Raw genomic sequence first — 20,673 nt, 5'->3', positions numbered from 1 at the left:
TGGGCAAATACTAGATAGTATTTCCACTGTTTGGGTATTTAGATGGTTTTTATAACCCTAGCCCAAGGAGTATATGAAAATTGCCTTTGCACACGGGATCAATTGTCCCTAACCTCTTAGCACTGTGGAAAAAGGTAAATGTAACCTAACGTCTGAACAAAATGTACTACTACCTCCTCTGTACTGGTCTCCATGTACCAGAAAGTCATGGGAGTAAGTGGATGGATGCGGTGTCCCTCTCATGCCTCAGCAGCCTCCTTACAGGCAGCTGACCTGCTTAACTCAGGTCAGGGTGACCTCCCTACCTTCAGGGTACGGTTCTAGGGCCCCAGCATTCCAAGAGAGAGAAATAGCTCCTTATCAAACAGTGGGGAGTCAGAAACTAGTGACGCAGTGGAAATAGGTGAAAATTTCAACACTCTGGTGCTTCCACAATGAAAGGCTGTGCTACCAGCCCAGCGCCAGCAGGGCTTCTACTCATCCTCATTGGTGTAATGGTGAGGTGCTACCTGGAATTAAGATTGCTGCTATCAAGGCAATGGGAAACAATTCTGTTTTCAGGGTCACATCAGAGACCTTGGATTCATTCTTCAGTTTCAGCCCACATTTGACTGACTACTGTGTACCAGGCTGTGCTAACATCTCCTCACGGCCTCAAACAATTGGGAAACGGACATTATACTGATCTTACCTGTGTGCAAGCTGAAGCTCAAGTTATGTCTATTGTCACAGAGCTGGAATGTTACAGTTAGGTATCAGACTGAATCTCCTCATGCCAAGTCCAGTGTTTGGTCCGTGTTGTGTCACAGACTCTCCTAGTGCACAAGATTTGGGCCTTGAGATATTATCATTCTATAAACTGGAGTTTGGATGGTCATCCTCATTATGACCAAGCTCTTACTGTGCCCTCAAAAGAGAAAGAATAAGCCACGCTGAAGGGGACTTTCAAAAGGCTAAGGGTGGTTAGGTGTTGCAATGAACAGACTTACGCAGTCTGGAAACCTGAAGGTGAGGGCCAACTCTGACTGGAGCCGGGACGGAGAAAAACTTCGGAGGGGTAAGGCCACCTGCCAGGGAGGAGGAGCTCTTGAGGCTAACAACAGATTCCAAGCATAGACACAGAGGCAGACAAGCACAGAGAAACTCTGTGGTAGGACACCAGAGTGGCTCGGTCGGTTAAACATCTACCTTCAGCTCAGGTCATGATCCCAGGGTCCTGGGATGGAGCCCCACATCAGGCTCCCTGCTCAGCGGGTAGCCTGCTTCTCCCTCTCCCTCTGCTCCTTCCCCTCCCCCTGCTCATGCTCCTGCTCTCTCTCAAATAAATAAATAAATAAATAAATCTAAAACAAAAAAAAAAAAAAAGAAAGAAAAGAAACTCGTGTGGGAAATTCCTTAGATCAGGTCTTCTCAAACTTGGTATTGACATTTTAGACCAGGTAACTCTCTGTTTTAGGGGGCTGTCCTGTGTATTGTAGGATATTTAGCAATGTCCCTGACCTTTACCGGCTAGGTGCTACGGCACCTCCCACCTGCCTCCTTATGACAATCAAAAAGGTCTGCAGATATACAATGGAATATTACTCAGCCATCAGAAAGAACGATCACCCAACATTGGCAGCAACATGGACGGGTCTGGAGGAGATTATGCTAAGTGAAATAAGTCAAGCAGAGAAAGACAATTATCATATGGTTTCACTCATTTGTGGAACATAAGGAATAGCAGGGAGATTGGTAGGAGAAGGAAGGGAAGAATGAAGGGGGGGTAAGCAGAAGGGGGAATGAACCATGAGAGACTATGGACTCTGGGAAACAAACTGAGGGTTTCAGGGTTGGGGGTGGGGGACTGGGATAGGCCGGTGATGGGTATTAAGGAGGGCACGTATTGCATGGAGCACTGGGTGTTATTCGCAAACAATGAATCATGGAACACGACATCAAAAACTAATGATGTACTGTATGATGAATAACATAACATAATAAAAAATTTTTTAAAAAGGTCTACAGACATTGCCAGTCATGCCCTGCCAAGAACCATGGCCTTAGATGAAGGTGTGGCAGCCACTGGGGCATGGCTGCATGTGGGGGCTGGAGACTAGGAAGGGGAGCCATGAACCACAAAGGAAAGGAAGCAGATATCCCCAGTGTCCTCTCATCAACTCCCCCAGGTATGGACTCTGACAATATTCAGACAAATGGAGCCAAATGTGATCCCACCATGGGGTCCCTTTGAAGAATGCCCAGCAGGACCCTGGCTGGGAGTAGAAGGTCTGCAGGAGGAGAAAAAGGATTCTAGATCTAGGCAACTTGGCAAGGGCAAATCCTCACTCCTCTCTCCTTTCAGTAACCTGGAGCAAGAGAGGAAGACCCACGGAAGAGGATTTAAGAGGACCTGGATGAGGAGAAACGTTGGTGTGTGATGTGGCTATGACCACAATGTTTGCTGTGCCTTCACCAGCCATCTGTCCCGCCCGCACTCTTCCCCCTTGAGCTGCTGCTGCCCAGACAAGGCAAAAGCAACTGGGATACCCACTTCTGGGAGACAGGGAGGAAACAGGAGAAGGGAGCACTGTGGATGGGAGAATCCCAAGGTAAGAGAGAGAGAGAGAGCTCATGAAGGGGACAGTGTTTCTCAGTAAGGAGAAAAAGTAGACCTGGTCTGGGGGTCTGAGGAAAGGAAAGAGGCAGAGAAAGGAACATTACAAAAGGCCCACAGAGTGCCAGTTCTGGGTAAGGCACATCCATGGGCTACCACATTCGATTTTCATGGCATCACGTAATACCAGTGAACAGTGTGGGTGTTATCTTTTTATGGTGGAGGAAAGTGAAGTGCAGGGAGGCAACCGATGTGTCTTGGTTCACAGACTGTGGGCCTCCCCACCTGACCAGAGGCCCCAGGCATGGTTGGCGGCTTCTTCCACACTGGGCCTCCTCCTCTCAGCTCCAGGGCCCATAGCCTCTTGCTCCGCGTGAGCTGATACTGCCTGTCTGTCTGTTCCACTAGACTAGATGGTCAGGGGCTGTGTTTTGGGTTCTGCGTCTCCAGCATTTCCTTATGTGCCAGGTACAGGCCCTAGAGTTGTGGAGAAGCAAGCAAGAGCTAACGCAAGGCAGACAGAGAACCCGCTGCGGCCCAGCGGTGTGAATTTACAGCCCAACTAATGAGCACACCCGCTTACATAAGGGTTTCTCCTGCTATGCTATGCTCGGCAGCCACTTGAGGAAAGAAGGGCTGGCTTTTCCTGTGCTATATATAATCTCTGTTTTGGCAGGGGAGCATGCTACAGTTCTACAGCTCAGTCACATCAGATATTAATTTTTTCTTAAAAATCCAGCAATTTTCTTTTGCTAGTGATGCCACAAATGCATAATACAGACTTAGCTTCACATTTAGATATTTCCCCCACATTTTGAGCATTTTTCTATCTCAACAACATTCTTTATTTCTGGTTCCACTTTGAGAAGGAAAAAAAAAAAAAGGGTGAAATGAGATGCTGAAGAGACAGCTTGCAACAGTCCATAATTACAGTCTTTGATGCTGGAACCTCAAGGCTCCAGTCCTAAATGGGACAGTATTTTCCTCTGGTAACTAACTAGGGGCTGATCCATTAACCAAGAATATAGTTCTGATACAGACTAAGCTAGGTTTGTTTTTGGTTCTTTCCCATCTGCCTCCCAGGTCTTTTTTTTTTTTTTTAAGAGTTATTTATTTATTTATTTGACGGAGATAGAGACAGCCAGCGAGAGAGGGAACACAAGCAGGGGGAGTGGGAGAGGAAGAAGCAGGCTCATAGTGGAGGAGCCTGATGTGGGGCTCGATCCCAGAGCGCTGGGATCACGCCCTGAGCCGAAGGCAGACGCTCAACGACTGAGCCACCCAGAAGCCCCATGCCTCCCAGGTCTTAACCCTCAGATCCAGGACTCATGACTGTAGAATCAGTATTTCACAGACAGGATCATTCATTCACCCTGGCACTTGACTGAAGATGGCTTTTACCTAGTAAACCTCTCCTTCAGCTCTAATATGGTCACCTGAGAAATGTTCTCTGAAATCTTTAAAAGCATACATTTACTAAAAATGACCATATCAGCTTTATGTTAGTCCTAAAAGTTTCTCTAATTACTGAAAGCCATAGTTTACTATTCTAATATGAGCTGTTATATATACACACTCACTTGAACATTATACAATTACATTTCCTTTAGGATATTCAGTTATTTATACTTTTGGGCCTTCCCCCATACCAATTCTTCCAAAATGGTGAGATTTTAAGGAATAAAATCATGTATTCTTTTTTTTTTTTTTTAAGATTTTATTTTATTTATTTGTCAGAGAGAGAGACGGAGAGAGAGCACACGCAGGGGGAGCAGTAGGCAGAGGGAGAAGCAGACTCCCCGCTGAGCAAGGAGCCCAATGTGGGACTTGATTCCAGGACCTTGAGATCATGACCTGAGCTGAAGGCAGACGCTTCACTGACTGAGCAACCCAGGCGCCCCTCACATTTGCCTTTCCAAAACACAGTGCTCTTCACCTTCAGTGATGTCCCAGAGGCCAGAGTCCACCCACACAGCCTGGGGGCCTGGTCCTTTCTTGTCTGGTCCAACCCGTTCTTCCTGAGCTCATGCTTCCTCACAAACCCACAGCTTCCCACTCCAACTCTGCCAGGGCCACCCGTGGCTTCAAGCCCTGACACAGCCCCCACGGCCTACAGTATAAACTCCAAAGCGCTTCACGTGGCATTTGAGACACACTATCTGGTCCCTGTCCCTCTCCAGTTCCGTGGTCCACCACTGTTTTCCCTCCTCATACTTCGTACCCAAGCAATTCTACTCACAGTACGTGGACACCCACGCTGTCTCGTCACTGTTCAACCTCACGTGCTCTCCTCCCGTTGCCCACTACACCCTTCTCCTCTCATCTACGTGGCAAACTTCTAGACAACCTACACACGGCACTCGAATGAAGCCAAGTCTGCCAGGTAATGACTCTGTCTTGTACAGTTTTGTTACTGCAGCTGCCACGCTGTCATCGTTTTTCACGTTTTCGTGTAACTCGCTAGCGCACTATAAAATGTCTTCCTTGGACGATGGATCCAGGACTCAGTGTGTCGCACAGAGCAGTCACTCAGGAAATGTTTGTGTTGTTAGAAGAGGCTTTCAACCTAGACCTAGGGGGAAGATCAACTCAAGTGCAGGGCTTACGTGCTCCAAAGGCAGTCTGCGACTCAGAGGGCAGGCAAAGGGAGAGTCCAACATTTCAAATGTTGGTGACCGCCAGAGTTCAGATAAAGAAGCCCCAAAGAAGTTACAACTCTCACATGCCCATTACATTTACCTAGACCTTGTGTAACTCAAAACTGTATTTTTCTCCCCAAAGTCTCATTCTTTTATAAAGTTCCCTGCTCTGTGGAATGATCGTGGGCAATCGTTTTTGCAGTTTTTGGCGATGCCAGTTTATGGCTATGTTTTTCTGTTCACTGAACTGGCTCATTTCTTCAGGAGAACAAACTGTTCTGCACTGAAGCAGGAATTGGCTGGGTTCTAACAAAAAGATTTTTCCCCCCTGACAGTGTTTTTGCAAAAGACCCAAGTCAATTTATAGCCAAGTAACAAAAGGTCAGAAAGGTTAGTCAAGCAATGGGCGTAATTCCTGTGTGTCACAGCCAATAAAGGAAATGGGTGGGAATAAATAGTATGCAATTTTAACCTGAAATTATTTGTGCAAAACTATTATGGTAAACTATACAAAGGGACCCGTGGCTTCTAATATAAAGGATTTCCCACTCTGATTTTTTTTAAGGCACATTTTACTGTGGAAGAACTGAGATGACCTCAAATCCCAAATTCACAAGTGGAAAATGTCAAAAAAATTTTCACTAATTTACAAAAAAACAAAACAAAAACATGGCCATTGTTTTGCAGCTCTGAAACAGAAATGTTCACATAAAAATTAAGTATCTCATAGTTAGATCACAATTAGACACCACTGTATGGCTGAATTTAATACAAAATCTTTTCCAAAAGAGAGACAAAATCAACCAAGATGACAGGCTAGGGAAAGGCTCTACAAAGCCAATAGTTTGTCTGTTTTAATCACGCTAGAAGTGTGACAAACTACTGCATTATTCAGGGAGCATAAGAACAACAACAGTAAGAAATGCCTGCTTTTAAAGCAGACAAAAAGAACTGACATCACCAGCCAAGCAAGCGGACGACAGATGAGTAACAGCCTGTGCTGCGCGGCCAGCCAGGCCCAGGCCTGCGGGTCTGTGCGCTAAGGAAGCCTTTCGGATTTCCAGGCTATTGGAAGCCAGCCCCCTCTGTCATGATGTCTACAGAACTCACACTTTAAAACCATTGAATAATTCAAAAAACAAATGGTTAAATAGAACACCATCACAGTTAAGACGGTGTAAATGATTTCTCCCCCAACCTCCCTGCTAAGTACAACTATAAACCCTAGAAATTAACATGACAGGCTACCAAAGGAGAAGTTCAAAAGGTAGAAAAAGGAAGACCAATAGTGACCCCAGGACTGGAGGACCAACACAGCAGCAGAGCACCTAATGACTGCCACCCACCCCCAGTTCAACAGAAGAAGGTGTCCAAGACCCAGTGTTTCCCAAGCCCCAACCTAAGAACAGAAGGCAATCCAGGTAGACTCATCCTTTCCATTAGAGAATGGGAGTTCTGCTGGCAGCACCAACAAAGATACATCAGAGCCCACTGACAATCAAACAGTCTTGGGAAGCACTCTCCCTCCCTGCAGGGCCCCAGGAGGTACTGTTCATCCCAGCAGGAGAGAGACTCCTTACCCCCACCTAGAGGCTCCAGACAGCATGGCCTGGGGGAAATTCCCTCCATTAGATAGCACCAGCAGGGACCAGTGAGAGCCCCAGCTGCACCAGATAAACCAAGGAGACCAAAATCGTAAAAACAAAGGCTCTAAAAAGAAACTGTCAGTGGAACCATAACACACAAAAGTAGATCCCAACTTGTGTGCCAAACCTAACTAGGGTGACTGCCCGGTGAATGAAAAGATTAAATAGGACCCAGAGTCTCCTAACATAATAGACAAAACGTCCAGAAGAGAACTGAAAATCACCCATTATACCAAGAATCAGGTAAATCACAACTTGAATGAGAAAAGATAACCAACTGACACCAGTACCAAGATGAATCTGATGCTGGAATTAGCTTACAAAGGACTTTTAAGCAGCCATCATAAAAATGCTTCAATAAGCAATCACAAATTCTCCTGAAACAAATTAAAAAATAGAAAATCTCATCAAAGAAATAGAAGTTATAAAGAATCAAATGAAAATGACAAAACAGCCCAGAAGAGGAAATTCTTCTATTTTAAATTGCCAAGTTGGTATCAATTTAACGCCCCCATTTCCCTTTTTCAAAGTCTTTTCCTAACTTTATCCAGAAGCCCTATGATAACCTTCCTACCACAAAAGGCCCAATCCTTTTTCTGGTATTTCAAGTTAGAAACCCTCAAAGTAATCTTCAATTCTTCCTTACCCTTTACTTCTACATCCAGTCTATTATTATAAAGGAGATTCAACAAAGAATGCAGATGGTAGCAGATATAATGATTTCAGACCTCCCATTAGATACTTACAATTTATAATATTTAAAATTCTTTTACTAAATATTACCTTTGCTCTTTTGTAACACAACTAACAAAGGAACTCTGTTAAAGTCAAAGTTGAAATCTCTGACCAAGACTCTTTCCTTTATAATATACTTGCTTACATCATAAATCCCAACTCTACCACTTTGTCGCTTTGGGCAAAATTCTTAATCTTTTGTGCTTCAGTTTCCTCATCTGTTAATAAAAAGGGGGGGCATCTAGTACCTCTCTCTCTCAAAATAATGCCATAGGAAGATCAAAGGCGGCTTAAAGGGGAGGGGGGCAGGAACTGGATGATCTGGGACTTGAAGGCAGAAAAGGGCAGAGAAAGCTTGGTGATGCAAAAGTATGAGGTACACATAGCCTACTAAGGCGTAACAGAAGTTATGTAGGGGTGGGTTGGAAAATTTGTGGCTGGAAAGGGATCAGGATCAGATGGTGGAAAGCTCTGCTGATGAATGTAGACTTTGTTCTGCAAAAAATACTTTGAAAAAAATGACCATTTATGTGCTCTACCAGGTTAGTAGAGGTGAGCCCTCCCCATTAATTGTCAACCAGTCTGCTGCGTCTTTGCAACGTTCTTCATTTGAACACATTATAAACCTCTAGCTTTTATGATTTTTCTATTTACAAGGCTTTAAAGCTTGCCTGCTTCCTCATGACCAAGGAGAGTCTTTCATCTACATATGCTTCCAGAGGACTGCTTGGGTTTGGCCATCTCTACGTGGATGGGCACCGGTTTCAAGCCCATTTTGGTCTTAGCAGCAAACAGTGAGGCAATATCCTCAGAGAACACCAGGGTACTAATTGATACCTCTGGACCCGTGACTCTGTGTAAGTCTGGTTCGGATTTTTGTTTTTCCTTAGATGTAGTATCTTGCACTGACTAATTTTCTGCCCACTTGGCCTCATATAAATTTCAGAAATATCTCCCATCCACATAGCTTTAGAAAGGTCTGGGAAATTCGACACATTACAGAATGAGCCTAAGGCTCAACATGGTGGCAAGCCACCATTCTCATTTACCCACTCAGAGAGGGTGGACTGAACTCCAAGCTTGCTTCCTATTCTTAAGCCAGTTTCTACCCAGGACGAAATTGTTTCTCTAATCTGTGATGGCTTTTTATTGAAAAGAAAATGATATAAGGAGAACAAAGAAAACTTTGGTAACGAATCTTGTCAAAGAAGTCTTTTTTTAGTTTTAGCTAATTTTAGACTTATAGAAAAGTTGCAGGAATAGCAGAGTTTCCATATATCCCTCACCCAGCTTCCCCTGAATGTTAACATCTTACATCGACCTAGTGTATTGAACACAACCAGGACATTAACACCGGTACAATACTATAAACCAAAAATCTTTTTCAAATTACACAAGCTTTTTTCTACTAATGTTCTTTTTCTGCCCCAGGATCCTATCTAGAATGCCTACTCTATGTAGTCATTTCTTAGTCTACTGCAGTCTGTGACAGAACCTTGATCTTTCCTTGTCATTTGTGTCCTTGACACTTCTTAAGAATATTTACCAGTTATTTTAGGGGTGCCTGGGTGGCTCAGTCAGTTAGGCATCTGACTTTGGCTCAGGTCATGATCTCAGGGTCCTGGGAGCAAGCCCTCCTGCATCTGGCTCCGAGCTTAACAGGGAGTCTGCTTCTCCCTCTCCCTCTGCCCCTCTCCCAGCTTGTGCTCGCTCTCGCTCTCTCTCAAATGAACAAAATCTTAAAAAAAAAAAAAGAATATTTATCAGTTACTTCATTGAACACCCTTTGATTTGGGTTTGACTGGTGTTTTCTCCTGGTTACACTGAGGTTATGTATTTTTTTTAGTTTTTATTTTAATTCCAGTTAATTAACACAGTGTTGTATTAGTTTCAGGTGTACAAGATAGTAATCTGACACTTCCATACATCGCCCTGTGCTCATCGTGACAAATGCACTGCTTAAGTCCCTTTCCCTCACTTATTTCACCCACGACCCCCGAGGTTATGCATTTCTGACAAAAATACCACAGAAATGATGTTGTGTTCTCCTTAGTGCATCACATTATAGGGTTCATGATGTCAATATGTCTTATTACTGGTGATTGTTGACCTTGATCATTTGGTTAAGGTGGTTTCTCTGCTACGAAATTACTACCTTTTCTTTCCTTATAACTAAAATAAACATTCTGAGAATTTATTTTAGATGACGCAACTTCTGTCTTAAGGGACTGTCTCCCTCATTCACAAGTCGGCTTACTTTCCTTAAAAACTCTAGGAGATTAGTTGATATGATTTCACCTTATTATTTCTGTCATGAAAACACTTAGCTATTGCTCTTTGTTCAAGGAGTTATGTTTTTCTTCTGCTTATAAAAACATAGCAGGAAAATCGGTAGGAGAAGGAAGGGAAGAATGAAGGGGGGGGTAAACAGAAGGGGGAATGAACCATGAGAGACTATGGACTCTGAGAAACAAACTGAGGGCGTCAGAGGGGAGGGGGGTGGGGGACTGGGATAGGCCAGTGATGGGTATTAAGGAGGGCACATATTGCATGGTGCACTGGGTGTTATATGCAAATAATGAATCATGGAACACTACATCAAAAACTAAGGATATACTGTATGGTGACTAACATAACATAATAAAAAATTATTATTAAAAAAAAAAAAAGACAAAATGTCCACACTTTTCTCAGACGTAACACACCTGAAACTCAAGATGATTTAAATTGAATAAATTTAATTCTATACTCACAAAAAAAATAAAAAATAAAATAAAAAAATAAAAGCACACTGTCATTGTAAAAAAAAAAAAAACCATCATGGAGAGCTCATAACCATATTTTCAGAGATTGATACTTGTTATGCACTAAACGTTTGTGTTCACCCCAAAATTCATGTTGAAATTCTAACTCCCAATGTAACGGTATTGGGAGGCAGGGCCTTGGGAGGTGATTAGGTCATCAAAGTGGAGATCTCCTGAATAGGATTAGTGCCCTCACAGTGGGGACCTCTGAGAGCTCTCTCTCCTCCCCACCATATGAGGATAAAACAAGAAAAAAGCCACCCGCAACCCAAAAGAGGGCTCTCACTACAACCTGACCATGCTGGTACCTTATCTCAACTTCTGCCGGTGAGAACTGTGAGGAATAAATTCCTGTTGTTTATAAGCCACTGAGTCTGTGGTATTTTGTTATAGCGGCCTGAACTAAGACAGCATTATAGTTTAGTTATATAATTATATTTATATTAATTATATAAGTATTAATTGTATAATATTAATATATTTATCAATATATATTATAGATAATATATAATAATATAATAATAAATATATTAATATAAATATAATATTCCAATGAAACTTTTCTCCTCTTTTAACACCACTGAAGTTGGATACCATGGACTAAAATCTCAACCCTACCACGGACTTCAGGCAAGTCACTTACTTTTGTGTGCTGGTTGGCCAGCATCTGTTATTTGCAGATGGGGTAAGCAAAATTAAATAACAATTTTTTGGAAGAGCTAGTCAGTAAGATAGAAATAAAAATTTTATAGCCTGTATTTAAGTGAAAGCAATCCAACACTGCCACGGGGAGGGTGAGGTCACACAGTGGACATCTGCAACTCCAGATGCCACATCTGGACCAAGGTTAAAGTTGTTCATTGCCGAATTCCTTAAAAACTTGGGGGAATGCTACCTGGCTCCCAGAATTGACCTGTTTCTAGTTTTTCGAGTAAGGCTCCAATAGTCTATACATTTATCACTTATCTGTGTGGTCCGCATGACAATCAGGAACAGGTCATCTCTCCTATCTTCCCACAGGACAGCGGCAGCAGCAATAACAAGAGCAGCTAACAAGTGGAGCACGCACAACGTGCAGTGGACACTGTCCGCCCGCAGCACTTCAGGTACACTAGCTCATTTACTCCTCATCACAACCCTTGGCAGAAGGTATTATTACTGCCTCCAGTTACAGGCAAAGAAACTAAGGCAAAAAAGGCTAAGTAAATCCCAAGGTCACTCAGCTGGCTAGTAGCTGGGAGAGACAGGATTTGAACCCAGGCAAGTCTAGTTCCACAGCACATGCGCTTAGCACTAGGCTCTCCTGCTGTCAAAGAGTACGAGAACCAGTTATCATCCAGAAGAGAGGCACAGACCATGAATTAGAATTCTGGACAAAGCTGAAATGGACAAAAGATTCAAATGACAGAAGAAAACCACTTCCAGAATGGAGAGGCCTCAGAGAAGAAACAAGGAGGAATTCCCAGGATCTCACACAATCAGCGATCAAAGAGGGTCACTGTGCAGAAGGAAAGAGAAAAGAGAAAATAAGAACTCCAAGAAAGCAAGTTAAACAAGCAGATTATGTGAAAGGGAATCCAGCAGAGTTTTGATTTTTTTTTTTTTTTTTTTGGCAGCAGAAAGCCCAGAAATAAGGCAATGTAAGATATAAGACCTCAAAGAAAAAAAAAAAAAAGATGAACAAATCAAAATGCTTCAAGCTGTCATCTGTAAACAAACAAAATGATGCCACCCCACAGACCAGGTGTCCTGTCACTCCTCTGCCACTGAGCCATCTCCCAAAACAGCCACCTGCATTTCCTCAGCCCCTCCTGACTCCAGAGTGAGCTGACTTAGGAACTCTGTGGGAACTGGGCATGCTCACATCGCTACCAGTTCTCTAACTGAGAAAACCAGGGGCTCGGTTTCTTATCCCACTGGACCTCTGGGTGGCCACTGCTGGCCATTGCCCCTTGTTGGAAATCATCTCTTCCACACGGCTCTTGTCTACTTCTTCCCTGCCTCCTCCTCTAGCATCAATTTGGCATTCTGGTCTGATTTGCAATCCCATTGACTAGCTTAGTAACGATGCCTTGGTGCCTTAGTTTTCTGGCCCACAAAGTAGAGTAGCAATAATTTCCATACACAGGCTATAGAGAAGATAAGAGCGGCCATCTGAAAAAGCTCTTACCACCCTGTGTGGGACATGTACTACAGTGCTTAGTACGTCTCAATCTCCTGCACATAAAGAACTAGTCCTTGCCCAAAGACCACCTAACCCCTTTTATTTTCTGTCTACATGGTCCACCTGTGGTGAACGTTCATGTCTGTTCTCATGACTCTGACCGTGTCCCACCCCTTTATCTCTAGCCTTTACATCAAACCCCTGACTTTCTGACCCATGTTTCCAACTGCCCCTAGATATGTTTCCCTAGATCTCTTCAGGGGTTCTTAAATTCAACAAATCCTAAAATAAACTCTTCTTTGTCTCTCTCCAAATGTGTCTCTGCAATCCCCTCAGCACCCTTTACCCCACTCCATAAGTTGGCTAATATTTCCACCACCGTTATCACCTTCCCTAAAACAAACCAACAAACCTCTCAGTCATCCTCTCATTCCCAATCTCACCTGAGACAGATACTAACATTTTTAGACACTGCTTCAAAACACCTCATGTTCTCTTCTCCATCACCACTGCTGCCAACTTGTTCAAACTCCCATCACCTCTTACCTGGATGACTGCCAGAGCCGCTTAACTGACTTCCTGCAGTCCGGGCTTCACACCATAGCCAGGTATCTTCCTAAAAACAAACCTGAGCATGGTACCCCCTGCTTTAAAGCCTCTGTGATGCAGCCCACGGGATCCAAACGGAAACTTGTTGGTCAAGCACTCGAGGTGCTTCACAATGTGGCCCAACGTCCCTTTGTTCAGCCTCACCTGCAGTTAGACTTTGAGGAACTTGGGCGCCTTCAGGCCCTAGCCCTTTTGCTTTATCCTCTATCTCACAAAGCTGAACTGGTACAGAAGCTGCAGCTCCCAGGACGCCTTCACTGACTCACTAAACGTGACTCCCTCCCTCCTTCCTCTGTGTCTCCAGGACACCTGACACATCACATCTTTTGCCATTGTTACTTTGCATGCGTGCCACCTCCTCAACCAGAAAGGGGACCTTGAAGGCAGGGTCAGAGCCGCCCTTCTCTTCGGCTCTCCTGCACCTACCTCAGCGTCCACCCAGCTCAGAGTGATGCTCAGTGGTCATGAGCTAACGGAAGTCGGGAAGAGCAAAATACTTATTAGGACCAGGCTGAAGCCCAGAAGAATGAGTACAGCTCAAAGAACAAATGTAAAGTGTGAAAGGAAAAAATAAGGGGGTAGATAAGGAATAGGGAGAGGGGATGCCAAAACAGGGAGAAACCGAGTTTCCTTTTATGGAAAGAAAGAAAAGTTCCTGCTTTTGCTTTGATGATAGTAAATAAATATAGAAACAAAAGTTATTTCTGGCACTAAGAAAACTCAAAAGATTGGTCACCTTTAAAATTTGTTTAAAAGTTGAAAGGAAAGAAAAAACATTTCCCCAAAACAGAAGATGTAACAGAAAAGAGACAACTAAGAAATATAAAAATCAAGAAACAATTTATATATAGAAAATATAACAAATGCAGCAGCAACCGTGAATTAAAGAGGATAAATTTAGATGTAAGTCATAGAATCTTCAAGATTGGTTGAACAGAAGACAAAATCCAACAATAGTCTGCTTGAAAGAGATAAGCTCTGAAATGACATTAATGAAGTTAGAAAATATTACAAAATCACCACACAAGCTATCTATGGACAATGAAAAGAACAGAAGACAAACACTGCTTTGAGTATTGTCAAGAAACAAAAATAAAAACAAAGCACACACCTAGTAACATTGAGAAACAACCAAAAAAACCTAGAGAAACATTTTTTTTTTAAAGAAAGTAGTTATTTTGAAAGCAAAAACCAAAATACTTTGGAAGGAACCTTAAGAAATGGACAGGAGTTGCTGCCTAGGAGAGGGAATTGCCTGCTGTGGAATAGGAGTAGGAAAACGATTCTTCACTGCCTCTTTTTTACTTTAAAAGTTTTATGTTTCTTTTTTTTTTTTTTTTAAGATTTTGTTTATTTATTCGACAGAGATAGAGACAGCCAGCAAGAGAACACAAGCAGGGGCAGTGGGAGAGGAAGAAGCAGGCTCATAGCGGAGGACCTGATGTGGGGCTCGATCCCAGAACGCCGGGATCACGCCCTGAGCCGAAGGCAGACGCTTAACCGCTGTGCCACCCAGGCGCCCCATAAAAGTTTTATGTTTCTACTAAAAGTTTCTGTGAAGAGACTAAAAGTGATACTATGGTAAGTTTAATTTTTTTTAAAAAGAAAGGCATGAAGTTGGAACAACCGGACATAAAGAAAGGCAATAAAATTGTAGGGTAGTAGGTTGTGTTTATTAAATTTGGAGGGGCACCTGGGTGGCTCAGTCAGTTAAACATCTGACCCTTGATCGCAAGGTCATGGTCACGCAGGGCATGGTGCCTACTTTTAAAAAAAAGTAAATAAATGGATTTTCTGTTAAAAATGTAAAATTCTAGGGGCATCATTTGTAACAACATGGATGGACCTAGAGGGTATAATGCTAAGTGAAATAAGTTAGAGAAAGACCAATACCATATGATTTCACTCATATTTTCAATTTAAGAAACAAAACAAATGGACAAAGAAAAAGCGAGACAAACAAACAAAAAAAAAACCCAGACCCTTAATTATAAAGAACAAACAGATGGTCACCAGAGGGGAGGTGGATGAGGGGGATGGGTGAAATAGGTGATGGGGATTACGAGCACACTTATCATGATGATCACTGAGTAATGTATAGAATTGTCGAGCTGTAGGATACACCTGAAACTGATATAACACTGTATGTTAATTATACTGGAATTTTAAAAAATTATTAAAGAAATAAAAAACAAAATTCTGATGCTTATGCTTCACCCTAAATTGTCTCAGAATCCCTGGGGGTGTGACCAGGCATTAGTATTTTATAAAGCTTCTGAGATGATTCTAGGGTACAGCCAAGTACAGATACTGCCGGCACATGCTTATATGTTTAATTATCTAAATATCTAAGAAAATACAATGCAAAAAGTGTAGCTGTTGGAGATATTCGCAAATGGGAAGAGAAAGATTGCTATAAGGGGACAGGAGTTCAAAAGAAGAAACCTGAAAGGGGATATAATTACCTACTGTGCAAATGTCTCCAATACAACGCAATTTAGGCAAAGAAGCAGGCAGTTGCCCAAGTTATTGGAGGGGGACATGACACACGGCCCCAAGAAAATAATGGCAGCAAGAGGTAGTTAGTCTCTGCTCGAGTGCTACTGAGGACAGGAAGCATGATTGAGGATTCAACAGAGGCTGAGGTGGAACAGGATTACTGCATACCTGGACGAGGTTAGATGTGGGATGAATTCCTAGAAATGCAATTGCGGAGTCAAATGGTATGTACCTTAAAAGCGAAAGGTCCATTTTAAACGATCTTAAAGGTGAAACAGAAAAAGCATGATGTGTAAAATAAATAAAACATCATACTTGATAGGTAGGAGCAGAGCAGGCCAAATGAGCTCAGCTGGAGCGAGGCAAGATGGCTCAGGGTTACCAGGTAGCAAGTGCAGAGACTAATGTAACAGAGAATTCCTAGTGATTCCAATTTGGCTTTGCCCTTCCTATTAACTTTGTCCCCTCAGCAGAAACCTAAAGGAGAAAGAGGGCAGGAGCCATGTGGCTATCTGAGAGGAAAAGATTTTTTTTTAAGATTTTATTTATTTATTTGACAGAGAGAGAGTGAGCACGACCAGGTGAACGGGAGAAGGAGAAGCAGACTCCCCGTAGAGTAGAGAGCCCAATGCAGGACTCGATCCCAGGACTCTGAGAGCATGACCTGAGCCTAAGGTTTAATCCACTGAGCCACCCAGGCACCTTGGAAAAGACTTTTTTTTTTTAAGATTTTATTTATTTATTTTAGAGAGAGAGACCAAGTGTGAGTGGCAGGGAGGGGTAGAGGGAGAGGAAATCTCAAGCAGACTCCACATGGAGCCCAAAGTGGGGCCCGATCCCACAACCCCTAGATCATGACCTGAGCTGAAATCAAGAGTAAGACACTTAACTGACAGAGCCACCCAGGTGCCCCTGAGAAGAAAAGATTTGAGGTAGGAGCATTTCTGGATTGACTGGGAAAGCAAGGAGACCAGTGTGGCTAGAACAGTTGGTGTGAAGGTGAGCACTAGAAAATCTGTATAAAGTTCACTTGTGAATATGCTTGTCTTATGCCATTTCTAGCTTAGAGGATTCACATACAAGGCCACTAAACTTGTTTTTACTCAGCCTACAACTCAAAGTTAAAGAATGAGCACGCTGGAAGGTATCATATCTAACAGCAGCCTTGCGGCAATTCACCGTAAGGCAGGAAGTTCCAAAGCTACAATAGTAGAAACATATCCACGGACTGTGTGGCCCCAGACTTGTGGAGGAGTGATGCTGCCATGGAGTTGTCTAGGTCAGGATGATGTGCACAGAACTTCCAGCATCATGTACCACCAATGGCTCTGACTCCATTTCTTCCTTCTTTCTTTCCAAAAATTTCTACTCAGCACATTGAAGAAAAGTTCTTAATTTTATAGTGAAAAATAATGCAATAGATTTCCTTCGCTTAAAAAGCTTTAACAACAGTAGGAACAACAACAAAACCCCAAAGTCTAAGCACAGCTAAGTGGCTTAATAACAGAATAAATCGAGTTCACAGCTCAATAAATAAATAAATGACCCTAAAAAACCTTAAGTAGGGCACATCTACTTGAACAAGTGAAGGCTAGGTCTATTTACATTGATTATTTGCCAGTCTGCTTTGTCTTTAGTATTACATTCAACATTGAAAAATGCTTCCTATTCCAGAGGGCAGCCTGAGCGTATGGCTTGGAAAACTGGTATTCAAACGAGGGTTCTAGTTGTTCAAGTCAGTCATTTAATAAAACGAAAGTTTAAGTCTCACACTCGGACTAAAAGTTGGTCTCAGACTAAACCTGCACATTACAGACACAATACGCTACTCAACTTCTGTAACCCAGCAGTCAGCCTAAGATATAACAAGTTCCATCACGTGATCTAAGAAATCACCTGAAGTGTATATTCAATGCAGATTTTTAGATTAATCAATAAAAAGAAGAATCATTTGATCAAAGAGCTCAGCAATAAAAATGGAGGGAGGAGAAAATAAAGAATGTTTATCAACAATGGAGGACTAAATTTAGCTCTGAAGACTTAGGTGTTAGAAGGCCTGGTATCTGATATGGCAGGAAACTTGTTAAAATTCAGAAGCATACTGTTTACCCAGGAAATATGCTGCTTCCTCCCTTCATTGGTCTCTCCAGTTTCTCCCTTCGTTTCTCGCAGCCCCGTATGCATCTGGAAAGGTCCACTCCTTGCTTCTGCAGCTGCAGTTCAGTCCTGAGAAAGAAGCAGCATACCATCACTTTATGAGAAGAGATAAAGTACCTTCTAGGATGCAGAGTTATCCAAGCTCATCAATCTCCTTTCCTAATTCATTTCCACCACAACTATACACAACAGAAAAACCAAGGCCGGGGGAGGAGAGGAAGGAGAGTAAAAAGGAGTTGTACAAATACAAACTAGCAATTTGAAACTATAAAAATGCTAGTAGAGACTGAAAGAATATAAATGGAAATAAGGCAAACTCAATTCTCTCTGATAATAGATCAGAACAAGATGTTTCATAAAATATGTAATTTTAGATGATTCATAAAATCAGTAATTTTAACACTCTTTCCACCAATGAGTTCTCCTGTCCCTCCTGAAGCTAAGTTTGAGATGGCTTAACAGAGATGAAAAAATTAACCAACGTGTGGCCTTACAACTCCAAGAATGCACACCATTAAGAATGTGCTGTTTTCTGATGCTCTTCCATTCAAAGCCCTGGGGCTTTCCTGGCATGGATTTTAGTGATACAGAAAATGGTCTAGACTGTGAGTTCAGGCCAAGGAACCATGTTATCACCATCTTTGTTTCTGACCCTTACCCCGATGTTGTCCTACTCTGCCTAGTGCCAACGATAGGCACACAGTAACTCTCAGCGAATGCATGAGACAGCAATGAAGTGTTTTTAACAAACCACTAGAGACGTTTCATGTAATCTTAAAATTTCTCGGGAAACAGTTGAAAAATCATTACTTTTGAATTTTTCTTTCTTTCCCAAAGCATTCTCTTTGGTTGAGATGCCCATTAGCAGTAGAGTGGCCCTAAAGTGAGTATACCAGAGGCTCACAGAACTTCTGATAGAACAGTGCATTGGCACACAGAGAGGGTCAGAACTAGAAGTGTCTGTGAATGTAAACAAGTCTGCCCCCACCAAAGCAGCTCCTACTCATCTTCCACCATTATTCTTCGGTCTTTAATGTTCAGATCTCGAGCTTTTACTCTGTGTCAGACACTGTTCTAAGAGCTTCAACTACATTAACTCATTCAATCTTTATAACACCCGTATGCCACAGATTTCATTATTCTAATTGCCTAGGTGAGGAAACTAAGGCACAGAAATGTTCAGTAAATTGTGCAAGGAAATGCACTATATGCTGCTGTTCAAAGGCGGGGTCCCCAGGCCAACAGAAACCCACGGTAAGCAGCGGCGTCCTCTGCACACCTCACTTTCTTCTACTGCTCATGGGAGAGTAGCACCATGTCCAGTTAAATTTGCTCTTGTGGGAAATTTTCCTAATTAATAATTTATTGAAAAACTTAACTTTGAATTCTCCACAACTTAAAAACCGATCTCTTATTTTAAAACGTTATCCAGTGAACATAACAAAAAGGACACCTTCCGGGATTCATATCTGGGATGCAAGCGTGGTTCAACATTCGCAAATCGATCATCGTGATACATCATATCAACAAGAAAAGACTCAGGAACCATATGATCCTCTCAATTGATGCAGAAAACGCATTTGACAAAATATAGCATCCTTTCCTGATTAAAACCCTTCAGAGTGTAGGGATAGAGGGTACATTCCTCAATCTCATAAAAGCCATCTATGAAAAGCCTACAGCAAATATCATTCTCAATGGGGAAAAGCTGGAAGCCCTTCCCTTAAGATCAGGAACACGACAAGGATGCCCACTCTCGCCACTATTATTCAACATAGTACTAGAAGTCCTGGCAACAGCAATCAGACAACAAAAAGGGATCAAAGGTATCCAAATCGGCAAAGAAGAAGTCAAAATGTCTCTCTTCGCAGATGACATGATACTCTATATGGAAAACCCAAAAGAATCCACGCCCAAACTATTAGAAGTTATAGAGCAATTCAGTAATGTGGCGGGATACAAAATCAATGCTCAGAAATCAGTTGCATTTCTATGCACGAATAATGAGACTGAAGAAAGAGAAATTAGGGAATCCATCCCATTTACAATAGCACCAAAAACCATACGTTACCTTGGAATTAACTTAACCAGAGACGTAAAGAACCTATATTCTAGAAACTATAAATCACTCTCAAAAGACACTGAGGAAGACACAAAAAGATGGAAAAATATTCCATGCTCATGGATCGGAATAATTAACATAGTTAAAATGTCCATGCTACCCAGAGCAATCTACACTTTCAACGCTATCCCAATCAAAATACCGATGACATTTTTCAAAGAACTGGAACAAACAGTCCTTAAATTTGTATGGAACCAGAAAAGGCGACGAATCGCCAAGGAACTGTTGAAAAGGAAAAACAAAACTGGGGGCATCACAATGCCAGATTTCGAGCTGTACTATAAAGCTGTGATCACAAAGACAGCATGGTACTGGCACAAAAACAGACACATAGACCAATGGAACAGAATAGAGAACCCAGAAATGGACCCTCGGCTCTTTGGGCAACTAATCTTTGATAAAGCAGGAAAAAACATCCAGTGGAAAAAAGACAGTCTCTTCAATAAATGGTGCTGGGAAAATTGGACAGCTACATGCAAAAAGAATGAAACTTGACCACTCTCTCACACCATACACAAAAATAAACTCCAAATGGATGAAAAACCTCGATGTGAGACAGGAATCCATCAAAATCCTAGAGGAGAACATGGGCAGCAACCTATACGACATCGGCCAAAGCAACCTTTTTCATGACACATCTCCAAAGGCAAGAGAAACAAAAGATAAAATGAACTTGTGGGACTTCATCAAGATAAAAAGCTT

The 20,673-nt window shown here is 42.3% G+C and overlaps 1 protein-coding gene across 7 annotated transcripts in view; it reads right to left on the bottom strand.

Moving 5' to 3' along the window:
* The window catches only part of ZHX3 (zinc fingers and homeoboxes 3), a 129,564-nt gene that overhangs the window by 46,081 nt on the left and 62,810 nt on the right, over positions 1 to 20,673 (bottom strand). For all 7 annotated transcript variants that reach the window (XM_044385826.3, XM_057312524.1, XM_057312523.1 and 4 more), the window contains exon 2: positions 17,802 to 17,918. The gene's annotated coding sequence lies outside the window, so the exon portion shown is untranslated. The remainder of the gene's footprint in view (positions 1 to 17,801; positions 17,919 to 20,673) is intronic.

This window comes from Ursus arctos, unplaced genomic scaffold (genome assembly GCF_023065955.2).
Source record: "Ursus arctos isolate Adak ecotype North America unplaced genomic scaffold, UrsArc2.0 scaffold_16, whole genome shotgun sequence".
NCBI lineage: Eukaryota > Metazoa > Chordata > Mammalia > Carnivora > Ursidae > Ursus > Ursus arctos.
This window is presented reverse-complemented; position numbering and strand designations above follow the sequence as displayed.